This window comes from Serinus canaria, chromosome 4 (assembly GCF_022539315.1).
Source record: "Serinus canaria isolate serCan28SL12 chromosome 4, serCan2020, whole genome shotgun sequence".
NCBI classification, from domain to species: Eukaryota; Metazoa; Chordata; class Aves; order Passeriformes; family Fringillidae; genus Serinus; species Serinus canaria.
Window position 1 is genome coordinate 49,690,183 of NC_066317.1, and position 26,921 is coordinate 49,717,103.

The 26,921-nt window shown below is 36.8% G+C and overlaps 1 long non-coding RNA gene across 1 annotated transcript; it reads right to left on the bottom strand.

Annotated features, from left to right (window-relative positions):
- Window positions 1-5,302: 5,302 nt before the first annotated feature.
- Window positions 5,303-26,193, bottom strand: LOC127059562 (uncharacterized). The gene is made up of 3 exons (XR_007777509.1): window positions 26,061-26,193; window positions 7,565-7,623; window positions 5,303-5,657 (listed from the first exon to the last, which is right to left on the bottom strand). It is a non-coding gene; the product is annotated as an uncharacterized LOC127059562 (long non-coding RNA).
- Window positions 26,194-26,921: the final 728 nt, after the last annotated feature.

A 26,921-nucleotide genomic window follows, 5' to 3' on the forward strand; every position in this document is an offset into this window, starting at 1 on the left:
TCCCTCTAGGAACCAAACTCTCCACTAGAGAGTTCTAGCATCAGCCCTAGGCTGTTCGTACATAATTCTTTCCAGTTCCCAGCCTTGTACGTAGCTCCAAGCATCCACTCTCTTTAATCTTCATCCTTTACCCTAGGCTGAACTACTGGGAGCCAAGGCCCTTTGACTCATTGAGAAACAAAATGATAAGTTATTTAAAAACACTTAATTTCCTTTGACAGCTATTCTCTATTATTATTTCCTTTGTAGCTCTGGGCTTTCCTTCCTCTCAATTCTCAACTGACCCTTAGACAAGACATTCTTTGCCTTTCTCTCTTCCTCACAGAGAAGAATAATTCTCATGTCCACCATTTGCCTCTAGCAAACCCTCTCTGACTATTTTACATCTGTATTTTCTGACCTTTTCTTTCTTTCATAACTTAACTGTACACAGAGCCATTGGTCAAATTCCATTCTTCATCCAGGGACTAAACCAGTAGCAGCTTTAATGCTGTGTAGTTTCTGGGGAACTCCATGGATTATTCTGAAGTAAGTCTGTGTTTATACATGCTTGTGAATAATGTATCAGAGAATTAGGAAAACAATAAAATAGAAAACATGAAGAGTTTAGGTTATTTGCTATCCAAACAGTACCAAAGAAACAAAAATATTCTTGCTTGATTTTAGAAAATTGAAAATATTTGTAATTTTTTCTTATATATCCCTCTGCTTTTTATTTTTATTTTGGTTTTGTTATGGTTTTTTATGTAGCTTGTATTACTAGAGAAATTCACACTATGATTGGCTTGGCTCAAGAGCTTTTTACTGCAATAGTACAAACTCTACTTACATGAACACTTAACGAAAAAACATCATGGGAAGGGAAACCTGCTACATGTGACAAATCCCACCCACCCTACATTGCTCCCCATTCTACACATTGTGTTCATATTACAATTACCTTGGCCTTGTTGTTCATGATAGTAATGGTAAAAAATGACAAAAATATCAGTGAGGTTTGAACAGTTCTGCCAGCTTGGCTCTTAGGTAAAAGCTGACCCTAATTGTGGGTGTTTTCAAGTTATCCGCTGTCTATGCAGATTGTGTTTAAAGATGCTTCCCACTTCACTCCAAAACCTGCAGTTACCCACTGAGATTAAACAAAGATACTTAGAAAACCTTACAAGAAGGTTGGAATGTTTCATTACCTGAGAGTATTTCTTGTAAGGAGTTGAAATTAGATAGATGACCTTTGTCCTTAGACAAATTCTCTAGGCACAGTGACTGATTTTGCAAGAGCTGTATCCTAAAATACAGACTTTAAGGCCTGCTCAGACACAGATATAACCAAGACATGACCCAGAAATGGCAGGATTTAAGAAATGTCTCCTCAGGATCTGTTTTGGCTTTCTCAGCTGATACATGATGTATTTTAAAGCACGTGCATGGGACATTTACAGTTATAGAATGCACTCAAGGAGTCAGAAGCCAAGTTCACCACACTAAATTAAGACTCAATGTTAAGACCAAAATCTCTTCAGGTTCCAAATTTTATTTTGTACTGTTGAAAGTCTTATATCCTGTGACTCTTGGAGCACACTAGGAAATTTTAACCACTCAGGTTTCCTCTTTCTTTTCTGAAAGAAATATGAAGAAATGACCCATATGAAATGTTGATACCCCAGCATCATACTGGCAGATCTTACAATAAAACATGTTCAAAAAAAAAAATCTGTGAATCAATGAATAGAAAGAGATTTGTACAATCTTTTAGTGCAGAAGAAAAGTGCTGTCTTTTGTGAAAAGACTGGCATTCTTCTGAATGCCAGTGGAGACAATGAATCAGAAAAATAGGTACCCTATTGCATTGAGTAACTTTATTTAATCTCTGACATTGACTGTAAACGAAACAAGCTTGTTATTACATGTGAAGCCATAATGCCATATTTTCTATGTTATGCCAAAAGAGAGTGCATTCCCATTGGGTAATTGCTGTTTGAAATCCTTTTGTCATTATTTCAACACACAAAGTAGCGCTGACAACGTAATTGGTCTGATTCCTGAAAATCCTAAAGGAAAGATTTATCCTTAGCTATGCTTTGTACATTACAAGGCATACCTTAGAGGCTCTTGGCCTCTAAAATGATTCATTCCCTCTGTTAACTGGTGAAGCTTTCATATGTGGTAAGACAGACACCCAGGGATGGACTCTTGGCAGAAGAGGAAAACATGCATACCGCCTCTTAGAGCTAGTCAAAAGAAAAAGCACAAAAAGGTGTGTTTGAAACCCTACTGTTCTCTGCAAAGGAGAAGGTATTTTGTTATATCTATATTTTGTAGGAGTATATCTACTCCTACAAAATTTCCAAAGTAATTTCTTAGAATTGGCAGCCATTCTTGCAACCAGATAAACAGGGCTTACTGTTTTGGAAGCATGCAATTCTGAGGATGAAACATCTCCATGGTAATGATGAATATGAATCTCCTCAAGCTGTGGAGAATCTAAAAATTTCTGGGACCAGGAAAGAAAGAATACTATCTATCTGTGTCCTTGGAAACCCAGAGCACCAGCAATATTTCTCTGTCTGCTCTGGGGTACCCTGACCCCTAGGGGAGCACTGACTTTGACCCTCATTCATAAAGAAAATTTCCTAGACTTCAAGATAGACTGGAATCCACAAAAGCGTGAAACAGATTATAGAGATTAGTGTAGGTGTATATCACTTGGTGAAAAATTTAGGTTTGGGATTTTTAGTATGTTGTGGATGGAAGCAAGATGGAGGGCATAGGGTATCATCCTGGGTTTCTTCTTCATGCTTCTTCTTCTGTTTGGGTGGCATTTTGTAATTGGGCAGAAAAGTCTGCATTGCTGGCTCCTTGGGGTCAGTCATTGGGTTAAAAGGCAAAATAATCCAGGTGTCAGTTCCTAATTGGATAGTTCAGTCTTAAAAGGCCTTGTAACAAGAGATTGTTGGCCATTTTGTGCCTTCTAATGAAAAGCTGCCAAACTCACAGTTGTGAGACTGTTTTACTTCTAAGAAATAATAAACACTTGAGTCTAAACATGAACTATTGTCTCACGTGCCTTCAATCCAGACCCAGAGAAACTGACAAATAGTGCCTCCACATGTGTCTTACTCCCTTCCTGGAGAATTACAATATTACTATATCGTTATAGCTAGTGGTAAATTTTTTTAAATTTTTAGATCTAAAGAAGTATATGAGGAGAAAATATATCTCTTTTGTATGCAGAAGAGAAATGTTTTTGCCTTACTGATACAAGATACGCAAGTATGTCTGAGGACAAGCATGTTTTTTCATACTGGAGATATCAATTCTCTAAAGCTGTGTTAAAGTCACCTTTCCTTGTATATATGAGTGGGAATTGGAAGAAGCAGAGTAACTCCCAGTTCAGACACAAAAATGCCTGTATGATGTTAATGAACCAGTAAACTCAGCTCCAGTTTCCAAGTACACAAAATAAAATATTATCAACTTCACATCTCAGATTCAATGTCAATTTTTAAAGGCTGTGAGATTTGGCATTTGGAATATTTTGTGTGGTTTTTTTCCCTCCAAAGAGTAAATGTGAATAACAAAGCTTTCTGGAGAATTGTTGTGAAGTTGACCTGACGTTTCTCATCTCCATTCCATCTGTATTACCACTAATTCTGCTATAAGAGAAGATTTTCAAAGTGAAACAGTTGGGGTTCTTTTGTACTAGTTTGACCTGTGGAGTGAATGGTTAGAAGGCAGTAAGTAAGCACCTAGATTAGATCTTGTACTGTTTCAACTAAGAAAAGTTTTTATTTGCGCCAAGTGCACTCCACATTTTAACCTAAAAACATGTGTGGGTTGATCATCAGTAAATTGAAAAGGACACTCTTGATGCAAACTAATACATTAATGATGAGATCTTATTGCAAAAGTTCCATACCTCCTCAGTGATTTCTCATGGGCAGCTCCTCACAGCACTGATTCCTTCTTCTTCACAGCACAGCCAACAAACTCCAACTCCCTCCCCACCCAGCTTACCCACTCTTTTGTAGCACTTGTCTTCTTATTGGACACAGCTGTGGCCTATTAAGGGCAGGCCTGTTCCTAATCTTTGGTGATTAGTACAGCTGCAACTCCTCAGGTGTGAGACTACCTCCTGCACTATATTTTCTTACATTCTACCCCTCCACACACTAATGTAATTGCATCTTTAGTCTTTTGAAGGGGTATCATATTTGAATACAGGGAGGGTTTTTTTTCTATGTTTTCACAGAAATGAGATTTTGATGAATTCCATTCTCTAATAAGACCTCCTTTAGCGTATCTGCTGCTTTTAGACCAGTCAGACCAATCAGCTGTGATATATCCCAACAGTCCCTCTCCCTCAAATTCTCAGTGTTATTTTGGAGAAGGAACAGATTCCTTCTCCAAATCTTTTTAATGCAAATTGTAAAATAAATTTTTCTAAGGATTTAAATTTTTCCAGACAATGTTTTCTTTATCTGCAGTCTCTTAATTAGGTAATTATGATTTAAATAAAAATCTTGTGTAGAACAAAATTTGTAGTTACTTTATACCTCTGTGTCACAGCTGAAACCTCTCCTTTGGAAAAGACCATAATCAGTACATAATCACTGCAGCTACTTTTTTTGAATACAGGGAAAGCAATAATCTGTGTGCTCCAATCTAGTGCAAAAGAGAGAAGAGCTTCTTAATTCTCAAAATTATGATAAAGGCTGGAAGTGAGGCAGGGAAGAGGATCTGTGATGAAATCTTAACTGCCATTTGCAGACAGGGATTGCCCCTCAACTTGGAGACTATTTTGTGATTACTTTCACATGAATGGTGAGGTAGGAATATGGCAAGTCAGAGAATCTTTATTAAAGAGTTCTTGTCATACACACAGAAAGGCAACAGAAAAGTACATTCACTTATTTCAGTTTGTCTGTGTTGGAATAGGAATTGGAGTATAACAGGAACTAAGCATTTATCAGCTTGCACTTGGAATTTCAGAGTAGTCCAAATCTGTTCTAGAAACAGTCAAAAAGCTTATGTGAAACTATGCAGAAAATTACTCTATTAAATTTATATGTAAACTTTAAATAAAATGTTCTGATTGAGTAATCTGTAAAAGCCAACCAATTCTACCTCAGCCTGGGCAGAGTGCCCACACTGGTTTTCAAATGGGATCTGTTCTAGTCCCATAATGCAGAATGAACTAAATCTGTTCATTTTTAAATAAAATTACAACAGATTGTTCAGGCAGGTTTGTCTCTGACTAAATAAATATATTTGTAAAAGTATTATTAATACATGTTCCAAATAATAGTAATGAAGGGCTTAAAGAGATGTTTTATACACACATATAATTCTAATAGTGGCCCCAAGACTGGTTTTACAAACTACAGTTATTCTGTCACTAATGAAAAAGCCCCTGTCATGCCATGGTTGATTGTCAAATGCAATCCTCTGAAGCTTAGTGCATAAACATTCCAATGAACTCTTCGTATATGTTCTTGTTAGAGCAAACATAGAAAATTGGCAGTACAACTGCATGAAGTACTTACAAATCAAAAGAGACTTAATTCTACCTCCTTGTAGCACCTGAAATGGCAGGATTTTCCTGAGAGCTATTTTTCAGTCCTTCGCTTTTCCATCTCCATTCTGATTATCAAAAACAACTGTAAAAAGAGCAAGGAATTGTGAAAATTAAACAAGCCACTAATGAAGAAAATCATTTATGCAATGGAAGCTGCAGTTGATCTCTAGGGATCAGCTGATATGAATATTAGTTATTGTACTCTTAAGAACCGTTCCACAGCCAGCATAATACAAAAACAGAATACAAAAAATGGCAATCTTCAATATTTAAAAACAAATGTTTTCCACACTTAAATGGTATTTTGCAAATAAGATAAAATATACACTTATACAAATTAATTTTCACTTAACATGCTGTTCAGAAAGCCTGAAAAGACCAGCAGGCTCAATTTTTTTATATAATTATATGCCTTTCTTATGACAATCTCTTTTCATGGTAAAATCATCCTTTCAAGTTGTCAGGAATCATCCAATAAAAATAACTTAACAGGTGCCATGAAAAATTCTTAATATATTTTTGAGAAATCCAGTTAAGTTTATCTTAACAAAAGGAAAATCCCTTCTGTTGTCTGTCTGCAATGAGTTTAGCTGATGCTGGATGTGGTACTTCCACAGGCTCCACCAAGAAACATCTTTCCACAGTATCAGCTGAGTCAGATAACAAGCTCCCTAAGGAGTCCATCCCTCCCAGGTATATGTACTTGCCCTTATTAACATATAAATAATTGTCTAGAATCCATTCTTCCCATGAATGCACACCTGGATTCATTGACATGACTATTATTTTCCCCACCTCTTTCCTTTCTCTGAAGCAGTCTTGGGTTCACTGTCAGAGAACAAGGGAGCAGAATGGGAACCCTGTCCCAATGATCTCTTGCTACAATCACAGCTAAAAAAGTTTCTGTCCTGCCTATCTTCAATTGTGCATGCATTTTTATGCATAAGTCATGAGGAGTCATGAGGTTATTTCACATCATCTCTTTAATTTAGCACATTAAATATTAAGTGGTACATATGCAGATGTCATGCATGTGGGTAGCTTTCTATACAGTTCTACAAGCCACAAGCACATTTCTTAGAAATGGAGCAGTTGATGGTGTACATATGGAAACAAATCAGTAAAGATCTTGAAATGGAAGGTTGCTAGAATGTTTGAGCATTCTAGCTGAAGTGGGTACTATTGCTTTGCAAAAATTTGCACAGGTGTATTTGCAGAAAAAGCACAATTTCACATGTAGCTAAAAACAAGAGCTGTTCTGGATGCATTACATGTTAGTGCCACTGCATTGTCTGGAAAAAGCCTAGAAAACTGACCTCTGGATTCAGACATTGTTACTTACACAGCTTTATAAAGAAGATGGATTTCACACATTGCTTCCCTTCCTTGAAAAAACCAAAATCTGGCTACACTTTCATAGGATGGGTAAAATGAAAACCATGATTTAGGGTGAGCTTGAGAAAACTAAAACTTTGGGAAGAAATTCTACTGAATAAAACTAAAAGTAGAATATCTTTGGGTTGTAAATGTCACTGGATGAAACAATGTGGTTTTATTTGTTCTTAATTTCTTTGCTGATAAGAAGTACAAAATATTTTAGTTCTTGATATCACTGAAGTAACATCATGCAAAGTGAAAGGTGAAGGTCATATTAATTTTTTCAAATTAATGTCATCATTGCTGGATGTGCATAAACACTTATGTCAACCACCATATTGCAATAGTGTTGCTTTTATTTTTTTCATACAAATATTCTGTATTGGGTGACGCTGTGAGAGGAGGAGAAGAAATGTGAAAGCTCAGAATTGTAAATCAAAGTGTATGTTAAAGAAAAAGATGAAGGCAAAACTGCTCATCTCTGCTTACTTAAAATGAGACCATACTAATATGGGTAAACAAAGACATAAGAGGCTAGGATCATGTATCAACAGTAACCCTCACAAGTCAGGTTCCTGCATTGCTTTCATTAAAAAATAATTTTGTTCTTACTCTTTTGTAAGCAGAGACTTGCTTCCCCCTTTCCAGAACATGCATTGATTCCATGACTCCTAGGAGAAGGAATTACTATTAGATGGTACCATAGACTATTTTCCATTATCATTTGACTCTATTTTGTTATCATTGCTGTCAGTTCATGCCTTTAGATTTCAGAGAATCATCTTGGAGACAAAATATTTTGCTAGGGAGCTATGCCAGTGAAGAGATCAAAGACATGCAGCAAACTAAACAAAATACTCAATGTCTATGCAGTTAAACTAAGGGATGTTATTAAAACCTTTTTTCTTTCCATTGTTTATGCAGCCTCAACGGTGCAAAAATTTCTATTTTCCATTGTAAATACACATAGGAGTAGTTGAATTTGTGAAAGGGACTGATCTTTTGAGTGTAAAATCCAGGCAGCTTAAAAGCCAGTGCCACTGTGAAATTTAAAGTACTATTTTTGTCTAGCATCTGCCCAATCATCTCAGTCTAAAATTGTCCCTTTGACAGATTTTCATAGTTATTGGGAAGAACTTTTCATTTTCTTTTCTTCTGCAGAATGCTGTAATATATGAGCATCATGCATACAATTGTCAAATTGTGTATTTGTCTGTCTATCTTTAGCCTATCTTAAAGGTGTCATTGAAGAAAATAAAGAAAAATAAGCATATGGTCTCATGTACAGAACAAGTATCTCCTGAGATACGGATGCAGTCACATACAGAGTTCAGGAAAAAAATGGTGTGACTAAAAACATCTGATCAAATGCAATTATTATGAAACCAGAAGATGTCATGCTGGAAGAGCAGTCGTAGGACAAAAGTATCGAAATTTTTGATAAACAGCTCTCTATAATGGGAAAACATAGGAGAATAATCTGTAAAGGAGGTGTCAAACCAAGCACACAAAAGGGAATTTGGTTTATTCAAATTTGTAAGATATTTTTATCACACTCAAATAGCCTATGCCTTTGACAATAGTGATTTTTCAGTCCTACAAGCCTTTTACTGACATTACTGATATCCTTTGTGAATAAACATTTAGGAAGCATGAATGGTGAACGATTCAATATTTTTTCCATTGTAAAAAAAAAGTGTGATTTCTGTGGGGTAAGACTTTTGAGAAGTAAAATTTAAGTGTAAAAAGGAACTGAATTGGACTGTATTGGCAAGAAAAGTCACACAACAATATGGGCAAGACAGGCCATGCAATTAACCAACCAGATTCTATTAATATCAAATGGGGAGATGTAAATTCTCAGCAGTGTCCAGTGACAGGACAAAAGACAATGGGCATAGATTAAGATACAAGAGCCACGGAGAAACTGAAAAAAGAAACTTGTTTTCTTGGTGTCAGTATCTAAGACTGGCCCAGGTGATCTAAGAATTCACTGATGACAAGCCAGGAAGCTCACACAAATCTCTCCTGTCCCACTGTCAACTGACTGGATCTATTTCTTTGTCCAGGGGGCAGTTTTCAATCACCTAGATTAACTAGAAGATAACAGCATGAGATCACCTTGGGGCTGGATAAGAACCTGGAAAAGATGAGGGAGTACAGTGCTTTTTTGGTTAGGAGCAATCTACTATATTGGTTCAGCATCTCATTTCAGATGTAGGCATAGAAAATTGCTGAGCCCTGTATCATTCTGAGAAGTGCAGCCTGTGTACATCTCCAGAGAGCCAGTAACACAGCAGGAATCATGAGTTTAATAGAATGCATAAGTGGTATTTAACAGCTTTATATTTGGTACATTTGATGAGAGTCAGGCCCAATGAAAACAGGGAAGAAGAATTAGAAAGGGCTAAAATTCACTTGGGAACAGGTAGTGGATATGGGCAGATACACTGAAGTTAGCTCATGGGATCTGAAAGCTGAGATGTGCCTTGGAAATAAATAACAGATTCAAAACTTTTAGCACAGATGAGGGTTTATCTGCCCTGACATGTGGGATCCCTGATGCTGACTTGTAGGACAGGTCTCCAGTGAAAGGCTCTGTTTTAGTTAAATCACATTTCCTCTTTTTGAAAAGCTCAGAATAACAGTGCTTAGTCTGAATGTTAACCTTCGAATGCCACTAAATACATCTTTTCTATGGCCAGCTGCTAATCTCAGCTGTAGCTGAGGGAAAAGTAGATATTGAATTGGTCAGTTTGTCCATAGATGAACCCAGCTCAGGTGTCCCATCTGATAGCACCTTATTGATGCTGATCTTCTAACTAACATTTTTTTAAGGAAGATTTAAGCTGATGTGTTAAGCTTTGACAAAGTGTCGTTTGTAGTAGGTGCTAACATTTTCTACAGGGAAAAAAGGTACTGAAAAACTAAAAGTAACTCTGGGAGAATCCAGAAATGTAACATTTCACCATCAAAAATTTCAATTAAGTTTTAATCAGGTCCCAGGAAATGCAGCATTATATTAATTTTCAGAAGCCTCCTGAAACACACAGTGGCATGTTCTTTGTTGGAGGTTTCAATCAACTCAGACATGAGATTATATTTAATCACTACTACTGGTACTCTCCCAGTGTTTTCAGTGGAGTAGATGACCGTTGATTTCCAAGTATGCTGCCTGTTTAAATGAAATTGCTGAAACTCTAGCTCTCCTTCAGTATAGCATAAATCTATTGTTTATCATAAATGCACACTGATATAAACATTTTGTGACTTGAAATATGTAAAGCATTTCAAAGTTTTCTTGCACATTTAGGCAATACTTTCCTGTTCCTCCTTCATTTGGAAGACTTCCTAGCCCAAGGCTGGAGGAATTGTGCTCATGTCCGGTTTCACCTGCAGAGGGTATTATCACAGAATCTCTTAAAGTTGGTGCTGCAGTTCATAAACAAGCATTAATGTGGGTTGAATTAATGACAAACTAGGTTTCCAAGGTTGACTGCAAGTTTTTATCAACTTCAGAAATGAGTTTCCATTTTATTAATTTGAATGTACATAAAATGAAAATTACCTAATAAATAGGTTGATAGAAAAGGTTGTCCAACCATGACATTTAGATAATTCTTTTTGGTCAAAGACTGTTTGGATTATCATTAATCTACCCAATAATAGGTGGGTATTCTCTGGCTTTTTTATATGAAATAAAATTGTATGTTCATAATGATCCCATCTATCTTCTGTAAATCAGTAGGTAGAACTGTTCTCCTAATCAGTCTTGTCATAAATGATCTCAATATAGCAGTAAATAAAATGGCTTTTAATCAGTAAACAACATTTTGTGCAATGCAACTTTCATTTTTGATTATGTAGATTTTAGTTATTTGTGAAAGCAATGCAATACATGGTAACTTACTGTCCCTTTCCCTAAGCCTTTTCTCTGCATCTATATGATTCTCAATGCATTTTTGGTTTCCTTTAAAACAAGTTTGGAGACTTTTTTTCAACACATAGGGAGGACTTCACATAGAGGAAGATGTTCTGACTTCTATAAAGTATTTGCCAGCAGTATTTCAGGAAGAGATCAGAAATATCTGTGCTGATTGATGTGTTGGAAGCTTTTAAACCTGCCTTCCCTCAGGAAGACTTTCATTGCTTTCTGTCCTCTGTGCCATTTTGCTGCTTTATCACATATATATTTCAAGTTCGTCTGTCTCCAATGCCTGAACCCACAAATGTTCACCACACATTGTCTTCTTTTTGTCCAGAGTTTTTCAATTTATATATTTGAGCAAAAAATGAAAGCGTGAAAGGTCATGTAAGTTGACTTCAGATATGTTCATTGCTGTTGCACTTGGTAAGGGTTGGAAGTTCAATAAATGCAGAATCACAACAGCAAAACATGGAAGTGGTTATATCCTGCTCCAAACGCAGTATATAATTTCCATTTAAAATACTTAAAGTAAGTTCCCTGCTGCAAAATCCAGATAAATGAACAGGAAAAAAATGTATTGAAGAAATGGTGATAAAAGATTGAAAAGATAAAATAATATTTGAAAAATTCTATCTCTTTTGTGGAATCAGAGACAGAAGAGAACACAGGCTTAAATACAAACCAATGAGGTATATCAAATGCATAATAGGAATCCTATCTGTTGGAGATTAAAACAAAGCCACCTATGGTACTAAATTAAACATGAAAAAGGCAACTGAAGTTACTGTAAAAGAGAAATGCAAAATTATTTGTGGCAGTTAAGACTTATGGTTTGGGGTTTTTTATCTACTCTGACAATTTACTATTCTGTCTTCCAAGAACTCTTTGTATATCTCATCTAAATATTGCTTACTGTAAAATTGTAATTAAGTCTCACTCAATTACATGTCTTGCAATTACTCATATTATTTACCAGGAGAAATAGATCATCTATTGCTAAAGATATTCTTGGAAAAGAGGCAAAGAAATCTAAAACTTAAAAGAAAAAATACCGAAGTGAAATAATTCTTTTGAGTCTGGGATTTTGGGAATTTGGGTGTGAATGCTGGGGATTGTAATTCCAGTGACTGGTTTTTATCTGTTGGATATGAAATATAATACATCAAACTATATGGATGAATTCAGTAGTCACCAAAATTTTTTGCTGAAGGCAAAATCACAACACAAGAAAGCAAGAAATGAAAAAAGCAAATGAATTTCCAAGATACTGTGAGTTACAAGTATCTTACTGTTGCCATTGACTTCAGTGAATGTAATAGACCCTTAATGGGGTTTGAAATGCAGAAATGCAGTATAATGGCATATACTCTTTGTGGTGTTCATATTAGGATTACAAGTATCATTTACATCATGATATATATTTTGACCTATTTTATATTTTTCGAGATAGATTTTTCTGTCTCAATATTCATAAACACTATTCTTATAATAGCTTTTTATTGGATTTCAAAAGAGCATTTCTCTTATCTAGTGCATGCCTCTAAAGTGCTTTAAGAGATTTACTAAAAGAAAGCCTCCTTTCCTGTTAAAGCTCATGCTTATTTCTTCATGCTGCCAACATTAAGACTAAGTGCACATAGGTCTGCTCTCACAGAATTTAATGGAGTAAATTCAACGTTTACCTTTTGTAATTTTATTCTCACTATATCCTAAAATTATTTCTGCTTTTGATGGAATCAACAGATTGGTTATATAAAACTGTTTTGCTTGCTCAGGTTCAGAAGTCCCAGTTTGCTCATAATCAAGAACCTGTCTATGCTGTGGGACTTAACAAGCCTGAGAGGAGAGCACCTGTTACAATCTTAAGTTCAAGAAAAGTATTTATCCTATTAGAACCTTTTCTAAAATAAGAATTACTGAGAAAGATGTAAGGAGAAAAGCTGTCAGGTTTTTCTAATTTATGCATTTTTTTCATCAGCTGCTCACTGTTTGCACTGTTTACATGCCGGCGCAACAACTTTGATAAGCGTATTATACCTGCAGTGCCAATAAAGCCACAGACCTGTGTGTAAATCCCTGTGTAAATCATTTGATAGAAGAGGAAGGAAAGATCTTGAGGCTGAATCTTTCATTTAATTGGAAGTGTTTATATCTCACAGATGAGCAAGGATTACGGTTTAGTGGTGAGTATTTTACATTTGCAACAGTCTTAAAACCTCTTTGATTCTTGCTGCAAGAAATAAATTTTGGGAGGGGATGAGGATGTAAATTAACATTTGAAGGGAAAAAAATTGTAGCCATTGTAGCTAAGTCATATTGATATAGATTTGAATGTTATATGCTTCCCTGTGTAGCGTCTGTATAGATTGAGTGGTCAATGTCAGAGAACCTTATCCTCACAGCAGAAAGCTAAATATGAGCAACTGTTCCATATGGTAGAAATACTGGCATGTTTTGACCATGCTAATGTAGATACACTGAAATTCTAATCCCAGGCTCAAGAATTATTTAAGAACAAATGCAGCTAAATTAATGAGTGTATTTTAATTTAAAGGTATTAAAATGGAAAAAAACCCATTCACTCTGTCCTTCATCTCTGAAGCACATCAAAGCCTGACTGAATTCTCTGTGTGAAGGGAGGAATGATGACAGTACTGGGTTGCTATTTAGACAAAGTAGAAGAGGAACAGATCTGAACCATCAGCCCATACTTGGCTTCATCTAACTTCACTGTTCAACAGGAATACAGCTGCAAAAACTTTAATGGACACATCTGCTTGAGAAGGTGACTAACCACCATGGACTCCTTTCATTCTTTGCTGTCAAAAAATGGATAGAACTTATCCTAAGTAAGTAGGATAGACCTAAGTAAAAAGGATAGACCTAAATATCAAATGTAAGTGCTAAATAGAGAGCTGACATGAGTTCATCTTTCAAAGGGTACCAGATTGCCCTAAAAGATAGTTCTCAGCATCAGCAGAAATCATGGATATGTCAGATAATGGAAATGGTGTTGGCTGGGAACTACAGCTGCCAATTTTCCAGTTGACAATATGAGTGAATACTTGGGCTAAAAAAGTAATTTACCTGATATTTTATTGACAAATTATTTTTACGTACCTAGTAAATCAAAATTTATCTCAGAAATTTTGAGCTATTATTTCTAATCCTGGTGACATACCCCAAGTAATAATAACATTATTTGAAGTCCTGGCTTTTAGAGATTTTAAATGCCCATGTTTCCACCTCATCCTTTGTAATTATTAAGCAAAGACACACATGCTTATGTTAATCCACATGTTCTTAAACATCCAAATCAAATCTTCCAGACCACTAATGGTTTTCTTTAATTTTTTTCCTGAATTACCCATGCAATCTAGAGTTAGTGCCTCCTTTTTCCATAGACACATGATTGATATAAGTTATGGAAAATGTCAGTGTTCAAATATGGACTGTTCCTTCACATCTGAAAGAACTAAGCTATTGTGTACTTTTGAAGATGTTCTGATTCTAATTTTTTTCTACTATAAATTAAAAATGGCAACCTGAATTAACAGTCCTATTCATGTTTGCACTTAGTAAAAAACTATACAGAAGCAAATTAATTCAAAATCTTTCATGAAATATTTTTGAACAATAGCAATTTCCACTGCACCTCATTGAGAGACAGAGTTAGTGGATTAATATTTGTTTTCCTTTCATTTAAAAAAAAAAGATGAGTCAGACAGTTTTATTCACAAAGTTAGAACACAATAATTTAAAAATCATTTGGAAAATTTAATATAAATGTATGTTACAGAACAGTATCCAATTATCTCTTCCTTGCCTGTCTATTGTTGTAAATGGGTAACTGGGTCTGAAGTGTATATTGCTGTGAATTACACCAAGGATCTGGACACTTTCATCCTGGGAAAAATTGGCATGCACGCTTGAATTTTAATCAGTAGTTCCTGTATTTCTCCAGAGAACTTCATCGAAGCTAAGATAAAACAGCAGTTTTGCAAATTTTAATAATCTAAGACATTTTGTGATAATTTCCTCAACATTTGGTAACAATCCCTCATGGCTTCATAGCTCTAGGATCACAGACATTTGGTCCAAGAATCACACTCCATCTATTGCAAAATAACCCTGTGAAATATGTAACATATATGTAATAAGTTCCTCATATAAGTGAGGAATTTCAAAACCCACTGGTTTAATCCACCAATTTGCTGGTTTTGCATTTATTGGTAATGTATAATATGCTAACACTGTGCATTGAATCCTACAGGAACAGAGTGTTTGTATTGCAGAAATATTAAAAGGTTGTGACCTTTCAAAGACAGTTTCACATGGTGTAGTCTGAGACAGTATCAGTTTCTCACCAGCAACACCTCACACAAGCCATGATTTTTTTAAAAAAATTACCTTCTTGTTAAAAAGAAGAGAAATAACAACAGCAGAATAAGATAAATTCTTTTTCTTTCTAGAACTCATAGGTTAATCTGTTAGAAGTAGTTACTTTGTCAGCCAGATTTTGAAACCAGCTATTCATCTATGAATTAGTTGCCTGTTGTCTGAGGCTATGTATCATTATGCAAATGTGCATATTGCTAAATGACCTTTGTGGTTAAATTTAGATGATCACTTAAGGAAAACTGTCAGTTTCATTTCATTTCCCCAAAGTCTTTGTCAGTGCATTTATGGATCTCAGTCACCCTGGAGGAGTGGTTTAAAATATGCCAAAATGCATTCAAGATATGTGATTAGCAAAAATAACTTAACCAGTTTCCTCTTGGTTCTTGTGACCTCCTTTTGTTTGAGATGTGCTCCTTGATTTGTTTTTTTTTAAAAACATGCACTATGTTTTTAAAGAAACATCAATGCATAAATATTTTATGATAGGTATCATTTAATCTGCATTTTCTCTCGGAGGCTCCTGTCAAATTTGGGAACAAATTTTTCTGAAATTGCACCTCTCAAGACAAATGATAGTGTTTTTTTTTTTTTTAAAGCTAAATGTTTTATAATAATGAACAGGTTTTACTCTTATATAAGTGAAAGAACAGGCCTTCCAGATTTATAAAGGAGGATGTCACAGTAAATGCTCTTTTAAGCAATTGAAGTGCATTTACCAAGTAGAAATGCACTGATATTTACCACATTAGTGATTACAAGGCAATTATAAAATCGCACTAGCTTATTAAAATTGATGAGAAATGTTACAGATATACGTGATTTGTTAAAAGTATCACTGTAGCAGATAATTTTACAAAGTATGCCATGAGAAGATTAATAAGTTATGCTTATAGTAAAAACAGGAACATTTAAATTCTTCAAAAATTTCTTGGTTTTTTTTTTGAGTGAGAAATCACACGGAAAAAATCCTTACAAATAAATATTTGGGGGTTTTCCATTAGTTGCAGTAACAAGTCCACTTAAGATAAAGACCTTCCCTGATATTTCGTCTTTCCTTTATCAGTTTTCTAACAATAACAGCAATAGTGATATACTTTGACTTTCTGGCTTAGACTGAAATTTTAAGTTTTAAATCATGTAACTATTTAGATAGGTTTGCTTAAAAAATTACTTAGGCTATTCTATAATCTTAAATAAACTGTAATTATGTAATACTTCAGATATGTTTTACTTGAGGTCTGTTGAAGCTCATGGGGATGTGTGTGTCCTAAGCCACAATGGCTTAGGACACACACATTTTTCATTGCAATTGTCAGGGATTGCTGAATTAAGTAGCCTAGCAGGGGTGAGGCTGCTGCAGCTCTGTGTGAGCTCGAGGTGAGTCTGAGCATGTGAGCCTGTGAATTTGGAGAGTGAGTAAATTAAGAAAAGGATTACTGCCGAAATTTTTTTAAAAGAACAGTAGTCACAGCCATATCTAAAAATACTCTAAGCTATGCTTCTATAAATGCACAAGTGCTTAGCCAAAGGGCAGAATTATTAGCAGTATTATCTAACTAATGTCCAGTGTGCAATACTTAAATTTGTAGAATATTAGTTATATCACAACTATTATAAAAGTCTAAATAATTAGCAAATGTAAGGAAGTTGTAGCTTGCTCCTAAAATTTCAAAAGCAGAAACAGATGCCAAACTGCACATATTATTCTTCATGAGATGTCTGCTCAGATCAGATCTAATATGTGGTGAATTCAATTTTCATACCAAATGTAATAAGCAAATTAGAGAAACTAGCATAGCAATTTCAGGAAAAAGTAGGGAATGGTTCCATCTAATATTTTACTTTTAAACTTTGTTGTTCATCCAACAATCGTAAAAGTGACACCTTGTGGTAATGAAGAACATTGTTCCAGTGTTCATTAGCCACAGAAAGGGTGTTTTAACTGCCTTCACTGTAATACAAATAGAATAATGTCATAATTGAACTACAGAGTTGGCCAGTAATCTTTGACTGTGAGAGATATCCACTGAGCATCAGGTTAGTGTTATTTCAGATTCAAACTGTCTTAAATGTATTTCTAACCTTGCTCTGGTGCTTTTGCAATAATTTCACACCTTTAGAGTACTAATTGGGTTTGAACAATTCTCCTTGTGTTCAGCTGAATGTTGCACTTGCTCCTGATGAAGATCAATGCACAAAGCAAAGAAAACCTGAGAATCAGATTAATTTCATCCTCTTTATATAGGTACCACGTGCACAAACATATCCCTCGAGGGCAAACAGAGAGCAGATTGTTTAACTATGTCTGCAGCAGACTCAGGGGCTATAGAGTGACATCTCTGTTTGCCACCTTCCTTTTTGTCTATGCACAGTCATTGCAGAGCCAAAGGCTAAAAGGATAGTTCAGAGGTCTTAAACAATGTTGATAAGTGGGGTAGCCCAACTGTTTACTATTTAAAGCTGCTCTCCTAGCAAGTAATCACAGTTTGATCAGCTCCTTTACCTACAAGATGTGGTCATAACTTATTTAGAAATCTAATTTATTAAGAAATCTAATTCCTCAGCCTTATTCTCATTCTAGCTTTAAGTCCAGCTTTAGCAATGCTGACCCTCACTATAGATAAACCTGCACATAAACCAATCTCCCCTCACTTGGCAGCAGCTCACACACCTAGGAGGCATAAATGAAAAAGCCTATTCCAACTACCTTCTCATCATGAGGCTTGGACTGATTACAGATCACAGAAATTGAGGGCTAATGTGAGACAAAAGTTGGTAAAAGAATTTAACACATGGGTGATAGATTTCCCCAAGTAGTTGGCCAGACACCATCCAAAATGATATTAATATTTTTGAAAACAGTAGTTAAATGAATTCCATCTTTTTTAAATGGTTCTTCCAGGAAATGACATTGAAGAATTTGAAATATTGCATGACATGATGGGATTTATTAAAGGAGTAACTAAAATGTGATAGAATGATAATCATTGTTCCTACTTTTAAAGCATTTGTTCTACAGGGACAAAAAAAAATGAAATGTAAAGGTTAGATCGAGTTAAGAACACTATAACAACCTACTAAAGAAACAAGACAGAATGCGATAAAGATCTTTTCAGGTTTATATAATTTGAGGAACGAATCAATAAAAATTTTACTTTAACCTGAGGACTTTTTGTGGCACTCTAATGCCACATTTGGTTGTAATAAATTACTCTGTAGCTCTGTATGAAATTGCGGAAGCTATATATTGAATATTTGAGAAATATTAGGATTTTTTATGTTGCTGCAATGCATAGATGTCATAGTTAATACAGTCAAGGTTGAGACAGAGACAACACAAAACAATACAGTCCATTTTCACAAGACTTCAAAACTGTCTTTATGCTAGCATGCATGCTTTTTATACATTCTTAAAAAACTCCTAAGTTTACACTTTACTCATTGGTCAGAAGAGACAAAGTGCTTATTGGAATAGAGAGTTGCAGGTTTCTCTTATTTACCCTTCTCTCTTTCTTGGTTTCCATGTCAACGACCTTGGCAGGAAATTCTTTCAGGGGTAAACATGGATCCTCTTATCAAACTTCTCTCTAGCTCAGAGAAGTCGCTGTAAAACCTCTTCCACAAACAGACAGTAGAATTAGTAATGTGGTAATAGACACTGATGTAATAGTAGTAGTAAATAGTAATGTGGTGTAGACACTGATGACTGTTTTTGCAAAATTCAACATTAAATATTTCTTAATCCAGTGAGCAGATAACATCACAGTATGGTATGAATATAATTATGAATTAATAAAAATTAATTACAATGTAATATTAAATGAAGAAAGATATTTAAATCTTGACATGCAAGGTATAGTGGAATGAAGTGAAAACTTGCAAAGAAGTCAATTGTACTTATGGTCATACTGTAAAGTCAGATCAATTTACTCTTCTTTTAGTGAAGGATTAGGCAGGTACAAGGTACAGCTGGTTACTGTGGAGAGGCTGACATGCTGGATTTTACTGCATAATTTATACTTATTCATATACCCCTTCCATGAAGTTCTCAATTTCAAAAGTCAATCTTTCATTCATCACAGGAACTAATTAGAATCAACTTGTTAAAGGACTAGTTGATACAGAGCTGGTACAGAACTGTACAAAACTATACAAATCAATATAACTACAAGGAGTCAGGATTTCAAGCAAAGTGGGGGGGGGGGGTGGAAAGAACTTGCATAACTGAGATCTAGCCTGAATTACCATCTGTGAAGTGCCAAACAAGCTGATAACTTATATGGAACAAAAAGGTCATCTGATCAGAGAATTATTGCTAACTCTCAGAAGTCATATGCAAGGGTAACATGAGAATTGCCAAGGTTCAAGGAGAATTACATCTTGCCAAGATAGTAAAATAAGGTATAAAAGAATTTTCTATTCTATTTTAAAATAGAGACAAGCCATTCACACTCAGTGTCAGAGTCCTATTCTTGCTACCCAGAAATAACAAAGCTGGCAGGTGTTGTGTAGGACACAAGGGATCAAATAACACTTCAGGCAGGTTTGCAACAGCTAGGAGTAGTGGAGCATAAATCTCATTGTGCAGCTGTAAGACCCAGAATAAGGAGTAGGTTTCAAGGCTGTTACCATTTTCTCTTTCTTCAGTGAACAGTTTCACACCTACTTGTCAAAGAAACCCACATATTTACAGGAGAGCCAACACATCCAAGAGAGGAATTAGTCTGCATCTGCTACTGACCTTTGCTTACATGAACTCCCAAACCATCTGGGAGTTCATCAGTTGAGATGGTTCATTTGGGACTATCTCTCATCCAATACAACAAAAACATTGAGTAGATAAAATAATTCAGAAGAATCCTTACTGGCTGCTGCCATAGTAGAAGAGGAGCAAAGCAGCATCAAATCTTGACCTATCTGAAGGTCAGTAAGTAAATAGTGGCACTCTCATGAGGCAGGTCTTAAGGCACATTTTGACTTTTAGCATTTGACTGATTCAGTGACCCTCTCCCATCAAGCCTGGCTAACTGTGCAGCTGGCAGGCAGGAAACAAACAGACTGTCCTGTGGATAACAACAAAGACTAACACACAGACACACACACACATACACAAGTCAAAAAACGTAGATTCCCGAGAACTGCTTGAACTGTTCTGTCATTATCACAAGAGCAGGCACCAGGATCTATTCTGAATAAAGATTTTGCTTAATATTTCAACTGATGGCTTCAGAGCAGAATAGAAAAATGAGAAGTAGTCTAATGACAAGTACATTAATAAAACAGCATGGTAGGGAAGAACTGAAGAAGACAAAACCAATACAATTGAGGAAATTAATATAAAGTTTCAAAGTACAAGGTGATACACTAACAGATCAGGGAGGACTGGCTTTGCTATCAAAACCTTGCAGCTAAACACAGCAGCTGGAATCATGTCTGTGCAGTATTGAGTCAGACAAAGACAGCTGCTGAGATGCAGTTGCAGAAAAGAAAACTTAGATATTTCAATCAGGAGAAGCATTTAGCAATGCCAGGAAAAATCTAATTAAGCCAGTATTAAATAGTCTAGGCCTGATGACATTTACTGCAGGATGCTTAGAGAAGTATCTTTAATGCAGTTAGAGGATATCCATGAAAACCTTTGCAGCTTGGGAGATGCATCCAAGATTGGAGAAGCTATGTCCTCTTTAAAAGGGGACATTTTGGGGTAGAAAAACTGGATGATATTTGGATTTTAGCTGTTGAAAAACAAAATAGCCAAAAACTATATGTTTCAAGGATTCTATATGTAACAGATCTGTGCTATTTTTCAGAGATGAAGTATGATAATTAGCTACTTTTTGTGTTAGGCCAACAGCTTTGCTAGACCACTGACACAGCTATCTTTTGGTGTAGGTAACAATTCTGTTTCTAGTGTAGGTAACAATTCTGGCTTTGGCAGTCCTATAACTGTTTCTCAGACAAAGTATATTCTCTATCTTTGAGTAGAACTAGGTATTCCATCTTCAAGAAATGGATAGACATAGGTTAGGCATCAGAAATACCCTTTCTAAGTTTCTAAGATAATTCTCTGGAGAAAAAAAACCCCACATTTTCTCTTTTTACTTATGGGCAAATTTCTATTTTAGTTTATTAACTCTAAATCATGCTTCCTAGATGATTTCCAGCATCTGTGTACTGTTTGTTCATAGAGCATAGCAGATGCTTGTTTAGAACCTTAGAGGGGTGCTGTTATGTGTTGTTCTGTTATAAGATTAGAGTTAGAAATAGTCTTCAAATATCATGTTTGTTCTTGCTCTTAAGAAAAACTCTCCAGCTATGTATTTGAAGCTCAGATAGATCAGTCTGGGGTTCTGTGCTTCTCTGTGCCTCTGTATCATATCACCTTCTGCATGATTTCCAGCAACTTTAAATTACCATGGTTAATGAATGAAAGAAAAGCCCTTTGAAAAAATTAAAATATTTAAATTCTTTTATTGTAGGGGACTCTTACTTCTCTGTGCTATTCCTCGTGTAGATTTTGGCTGCTCTATAAAACAGTCTGCACACTGCTGTAGGAATTCTTCTCTGGGGTGCTGTTTGGAACATTTGTAGACAATTCTTATTCAAATGTGAATATTAGAAAAGAGTACCATAAAGAGCTTTTAAAAAATTAAAAAATACATTCTGGCAAATATGTATGTATAGGTAGTTTAATTGCAATATCTGCTGCAGAGGGGCAGAATCAACTCCCTTGACCAACTGGCCCAAGATGCAGCCCAAGAGATGATTGGCTTTCTGGGCTGCTCTCTACAGGAGACCAGAGAATTGATAGACTGACTCAAAACAACTAGGTAGAGTGTGTGTGTGTGTCTGTGTGTGTGTGTCTGTGTGTGTGTGTCTGTGTGTCTGTGTGTGTGTCTGTGTGTCTGTGTGTGTGTGTGGCAACGTCTGATTACGTGGGACAGTGCAGTGCTTCACACCCTGCCCCTGGAGCCTCTGGTCTGATCCTAGAGTGTCTGCCAAACCACATGGCACACTGACAGCCCAAAATTGGTCCTGATGGCTACGTGGGCCCCCGGGGTACATTAAAGTGCAGGCATGTACCTGGAGAAGGGCCCTGGGAGACCAGAGAAGATAAAAAGCATTGGCATTGTTGTGATGCTGATGAGCCCCACTGCCCTGGATTTACAACTAGCTGAGGCCATGGTGGATCTAAGGCATTGACTGTATATATCTTTCTCTCTCCTTTTTTCTTTCTCTGTCTCTATTTCTTCTGCTAATTTATTGAAGTATGTTTTAAGCCAGACTAAAAAGTTCCAATCAATGCTTTAGTAAGGGCCTTGTGTCTGGATAACTTCAAATTGGCTAATTCTAAATTTCCTAAGATAAAGTTTATGAAGTGATTTACTTTGAACTAGAAGTTGTTTCTAAATTTGCCAAGTACCTTATTTTATCTTTGTGTTCTAAAGTTTGCAAATAAAAGCTTGTATTAAATGTCCTGAGAATTTTGATTCTTGTTCCTTTTAAACTCGCCCAGCAAGCTTGCAGCTTAACAATGGCACACATTACTTGTCCTTGTTTCCACAACCTGTGCATTTAAATGCTTCTTGCCCTTTAGTTTGACCAGCAGTTCTCTACTCTGCCATGCTGGTCTCTTGCCTTCCTTGCCCTGCTTCTTGCTCCTGGGACTGCCAGGTGCTGCTCTCAATGGAAGACTTAAAAGATTTTCCAGCTCCATGGGGCTCCTTTGTTTCTGCAGGCAGTCTCCCTGGGGATCTTGTTGCTACTACTGGTTTGAAGACCTGAAGATCCTGAAGTTCAAGATTCTGGCTTTACTCCTTACCTGACTCATATCCCTCAGGACTGCAAACTCCATACCACATCACAGGCTGCCTCCAGTCCTGACATGCCTGATTAGTTCACTTGCGTTGGTGACCAAGAGACCCAGTATGGCTTCCCGTCTGGAAGGGCTATCTATTACCTGGCTCAAGAAATCATCCTCCATGCACTGCAGGACTGTCCTGCACTGCCTGCAGCTCACTGTGCTACTTTCCCAGCAGATGTTGGGGAGGCTGAAGTGTCTCAGTAGGACAAGAGCCTGTGAGGACAATGCCTTCTGTGGTGGGAGAAAGAAGGCTTCATCAATAGGCTCCCCTGCATCAAGTGGCCTGTACTTGACATCAGCTATGAGGTTCTCTTTGTTACCTTGATCTCTGATTTGTACCCATGGGCTTTTGACCTGTTCTTCAAAGACAGCTCCTCACACTCAATTCAGCCCCTGATGTAGAAGGACAATCTCTCCACCTCTCCCACCTCTCTTCTGAACAGTCTGTAGCTGTCGACAGTCATACTCCAACCATGGGATTCCTCTCACCAAGTTTCAGTAATGGCATCAAGGTAGTATCTTTTAGCACAGTGGCTTCTGACTGCTTGTTGTCCATCATGTGTACTTTAGTCATTAGCAATATCCAGCCAAAGAGAGAAGGGATTTGTCTGGTGCTTGGTAGTGTGCCTTACCTATATCCTAATCTTTTCATTCCTTCTAGTTTCCTAATTATTGTACTTGAGCATTACCTATTTGGCATTAATCTACCTCAACAGTGAGACTTTCTGCCTTCAGTTACACTGGACTATTTGCACCTGAGTCAACAGGCTGTCAACAGCAGAGCTGCCTGTTAAAACAAACACAAATGTGATCAACAATTGACTGATTGCTTCAGTTCCTCTTTTCCCAGTACATTATCTTAATTAAAGTAACTGCAGTAGCTAGGAAAAAAGACAGAATAAAGTGTGCTGCATCTTGTTCAAATACCGCTTGCATTAAAAAGGTAGAAGCTGCAAAGTAAAGCCTTGCCAAAATCAAGTTCCAGCAATAAGCACAAACCAACAATGAAAGGGTGAATTACAATATTGTTTTAAAATAATCATAGCTATTTTCTCAGTATACTTGTTCATAGTTCAGATATCTCTTCTGAACAGCTATTCTATGATTCAGCTTAATCATTCTGAAGCCCATGATCCTATGCTTTATTTACCATGCATTATTCAATATCTCCCTCTAATACAGCTATTGTTAAATTTCTTTTCTATGAATCACTTCACTACAGAATGTGCATTTCTTGAATGATCACACACAGGGATAAAGAAGGAAGGTATTTTATGACTGTGGATCAAAGACATAAAAGCATTAGTGTCAAATCTACAAGGTGAAGGATTATTTAACTGGAGATGTCTAAGATGTAGGGTTTTTTTCAGATTACATGTATTCTGTAAATCTGAATTACAAATATCTTTGGTTTCAGGTGGATTTCTGACTACTGAGAAATTCTGCAACTGAGCTATGGGTGTTAGGCAACATAGAATGAGCAAAACCTGGAACAGCCTAGTCTGAAGAGAATACCTAGTATCATGTGAGATCTACTTTCAGATGCAAACAGATTACAAAACTGCCAATAAATCATCTTTAACCAATGATTTATTATCCTTTTCCAGCAAACTTCCACCTCATAGGGCATCTTCCATACCTAATACTGCAACAAAAAAGTTTACTTTATTGACAGAAAAACTCCAGTCTAGACTTTAGTCTAATCCTTCTTCCAAATAACTTTGACAGCTTGTCTCACTGGGTTGGTGTTCATCATTGTGCTCTTCAAGTGTTACTTCATTGGCTAACAACCACTAAGAACCAGCAGGAATCATCTTCCTCACAGCAAAGTACACCCAGCTAATCTGGGTGGCTGGAACCTGCTCCTGAGCTCCCTTCAGCTTTAAGCATTCATTCCAGCTGCCAGTTAACCATATGTGATTTTTCCCCTTGTGATTTTTTTTCTTATATATTTTTATACCTCATGGAATTTCATGCTACATTACCATTTTTGTTGGATCAGAAATTTACTTTTTATTTCTAGGACAAAATGCCAAACATTTGAGCTCCCTCCTTCAAACCATAATCATTCCAGACTTCAAAGAAAAGAGAAGATGAGAATTTCTTTTACCCTCTAAATTTTATTATTCAAAATTATTTTTGCCATAGCAAAATCTCTCTCAAATAAAAACATAGAATACCTTCAAATATGACTTGTCAGTGGAAGAGATCTGAAAAAAATCAGCTTATATTTGAAGCTTGCAACTGAGATGAGCTCTTACAATGAAGAGACCTAAGAAAATCTTAATGACAAATGGTAGTATTGGCCCCAACTGCAACTATTCAATGTTACATCCTCTATTCAGATCCTAGATATTAATGTCAACACTTTCTAAACCAGGAGTTTTGATCACAAGCAAATCACAGCTGATAAATGAATTCAGGCTCTTGCATGTAGTCCTAAACATTTAGTATGGCAGTATCTTGCCATCAGTCTCACAACACCAGAAAAATACTATTGCCCTGCCACTGTAGAACACGAAATAATGCAGCACACACTGCTGTTCTCAAGGTAAAAAAGGGGAAGTTTATTTTCTGACTCCACCACTTATAGATTTCCAAAATTTACAGTGGATTGGAGGGTGAAAGTGCCACCTCGCCAATGACACTGGACAAACCAACAGTCCATCAAATTTCTCCTCCTCCAGAAAAGACTGCAAAACAACAAGTTATTTACAGAAAGTGTGTGAGAAAGTTTGTTACAAGAATGTAAACATCAGAAGGCTTAGAAAATCTTAAAAAATCAGGGCGACATTGCCCAGAAAAAAAGATTAAAAAGGCAGAAGTTAAGAAAACAATGAGAACTGTTTACAGGAAACAGGTATGGCTGCACACTGCAATTCTCACTCAATCCTTAAATGCGCAGGCTGCCTTACCTGAAAATTGCACGATGACAGTAGAGTTGCTCGCCCTTTTGTAAAGCCAAAGAAATCGCTGTACTGAGTCATCGGGCACTTTGGGAGACGGGTGTCAGGGCCCAGATTTTGCCTTGACCTTGCTGGGTCTGTGCTGCCCGGGCCCGGGGCCAGCCGAGGAGCAGGGCGGCGGCAGGCCCGGGCAGAGCGAGCGGCGCGTCCCGCCCTCTGAGGGCCTGGCTGCACCCGCCGCCTCCGCCTCAGGCTTGGGCTCTCCGGGCCGAGCCCTGCCTGAGCCGGGCTGCACCTCTGCCCTGCCTTCTCCTGCTGATGCAGACCCTCTCTCGCTGGCTGTCACTGCTGGACCTTGGCCTTTCTCTGTCACGGCAAGCAGCCGAGCCGAGCGGGGCTGCGGGCTGCGCTGCTGCCTCCCTGGGGCAGCGGGACGGGCCCCGGCTGCCGCCGTCCTGCCCTTGCAGCGCCGCTCCCTCTGTGCGCTTCTCCGGGGGAAGCTGGAGGGTCAGAGGGGGCCTTGTCATTTTCCAGAAAAGCCTTTCACTCTTCTGAAATCACATCTTTTATTTTATACTAAGCAAGCTGTGCTTTCCAAGCAAACTTGAAAAAGAATTGTTTTACTATAACTCCTTTATATTACATCAATTACAATAATATTAACAGGTTATATCACTAATGCCAAATTATTCTTGGGATATATTTCTGAACTTCTCCCAAAGCTTTAGAAGCTGTACAACTTAATTTCTATCAGTTCATGGCTCAACGTCAGCCAGGCAATAAGTTTACTTCCAACATATTTTCATGCCTTTGATAAAGTTGTTTATCCAGTATTGATGTGTCTGAAAAATTCCTTTGTTGAAGGAAGAT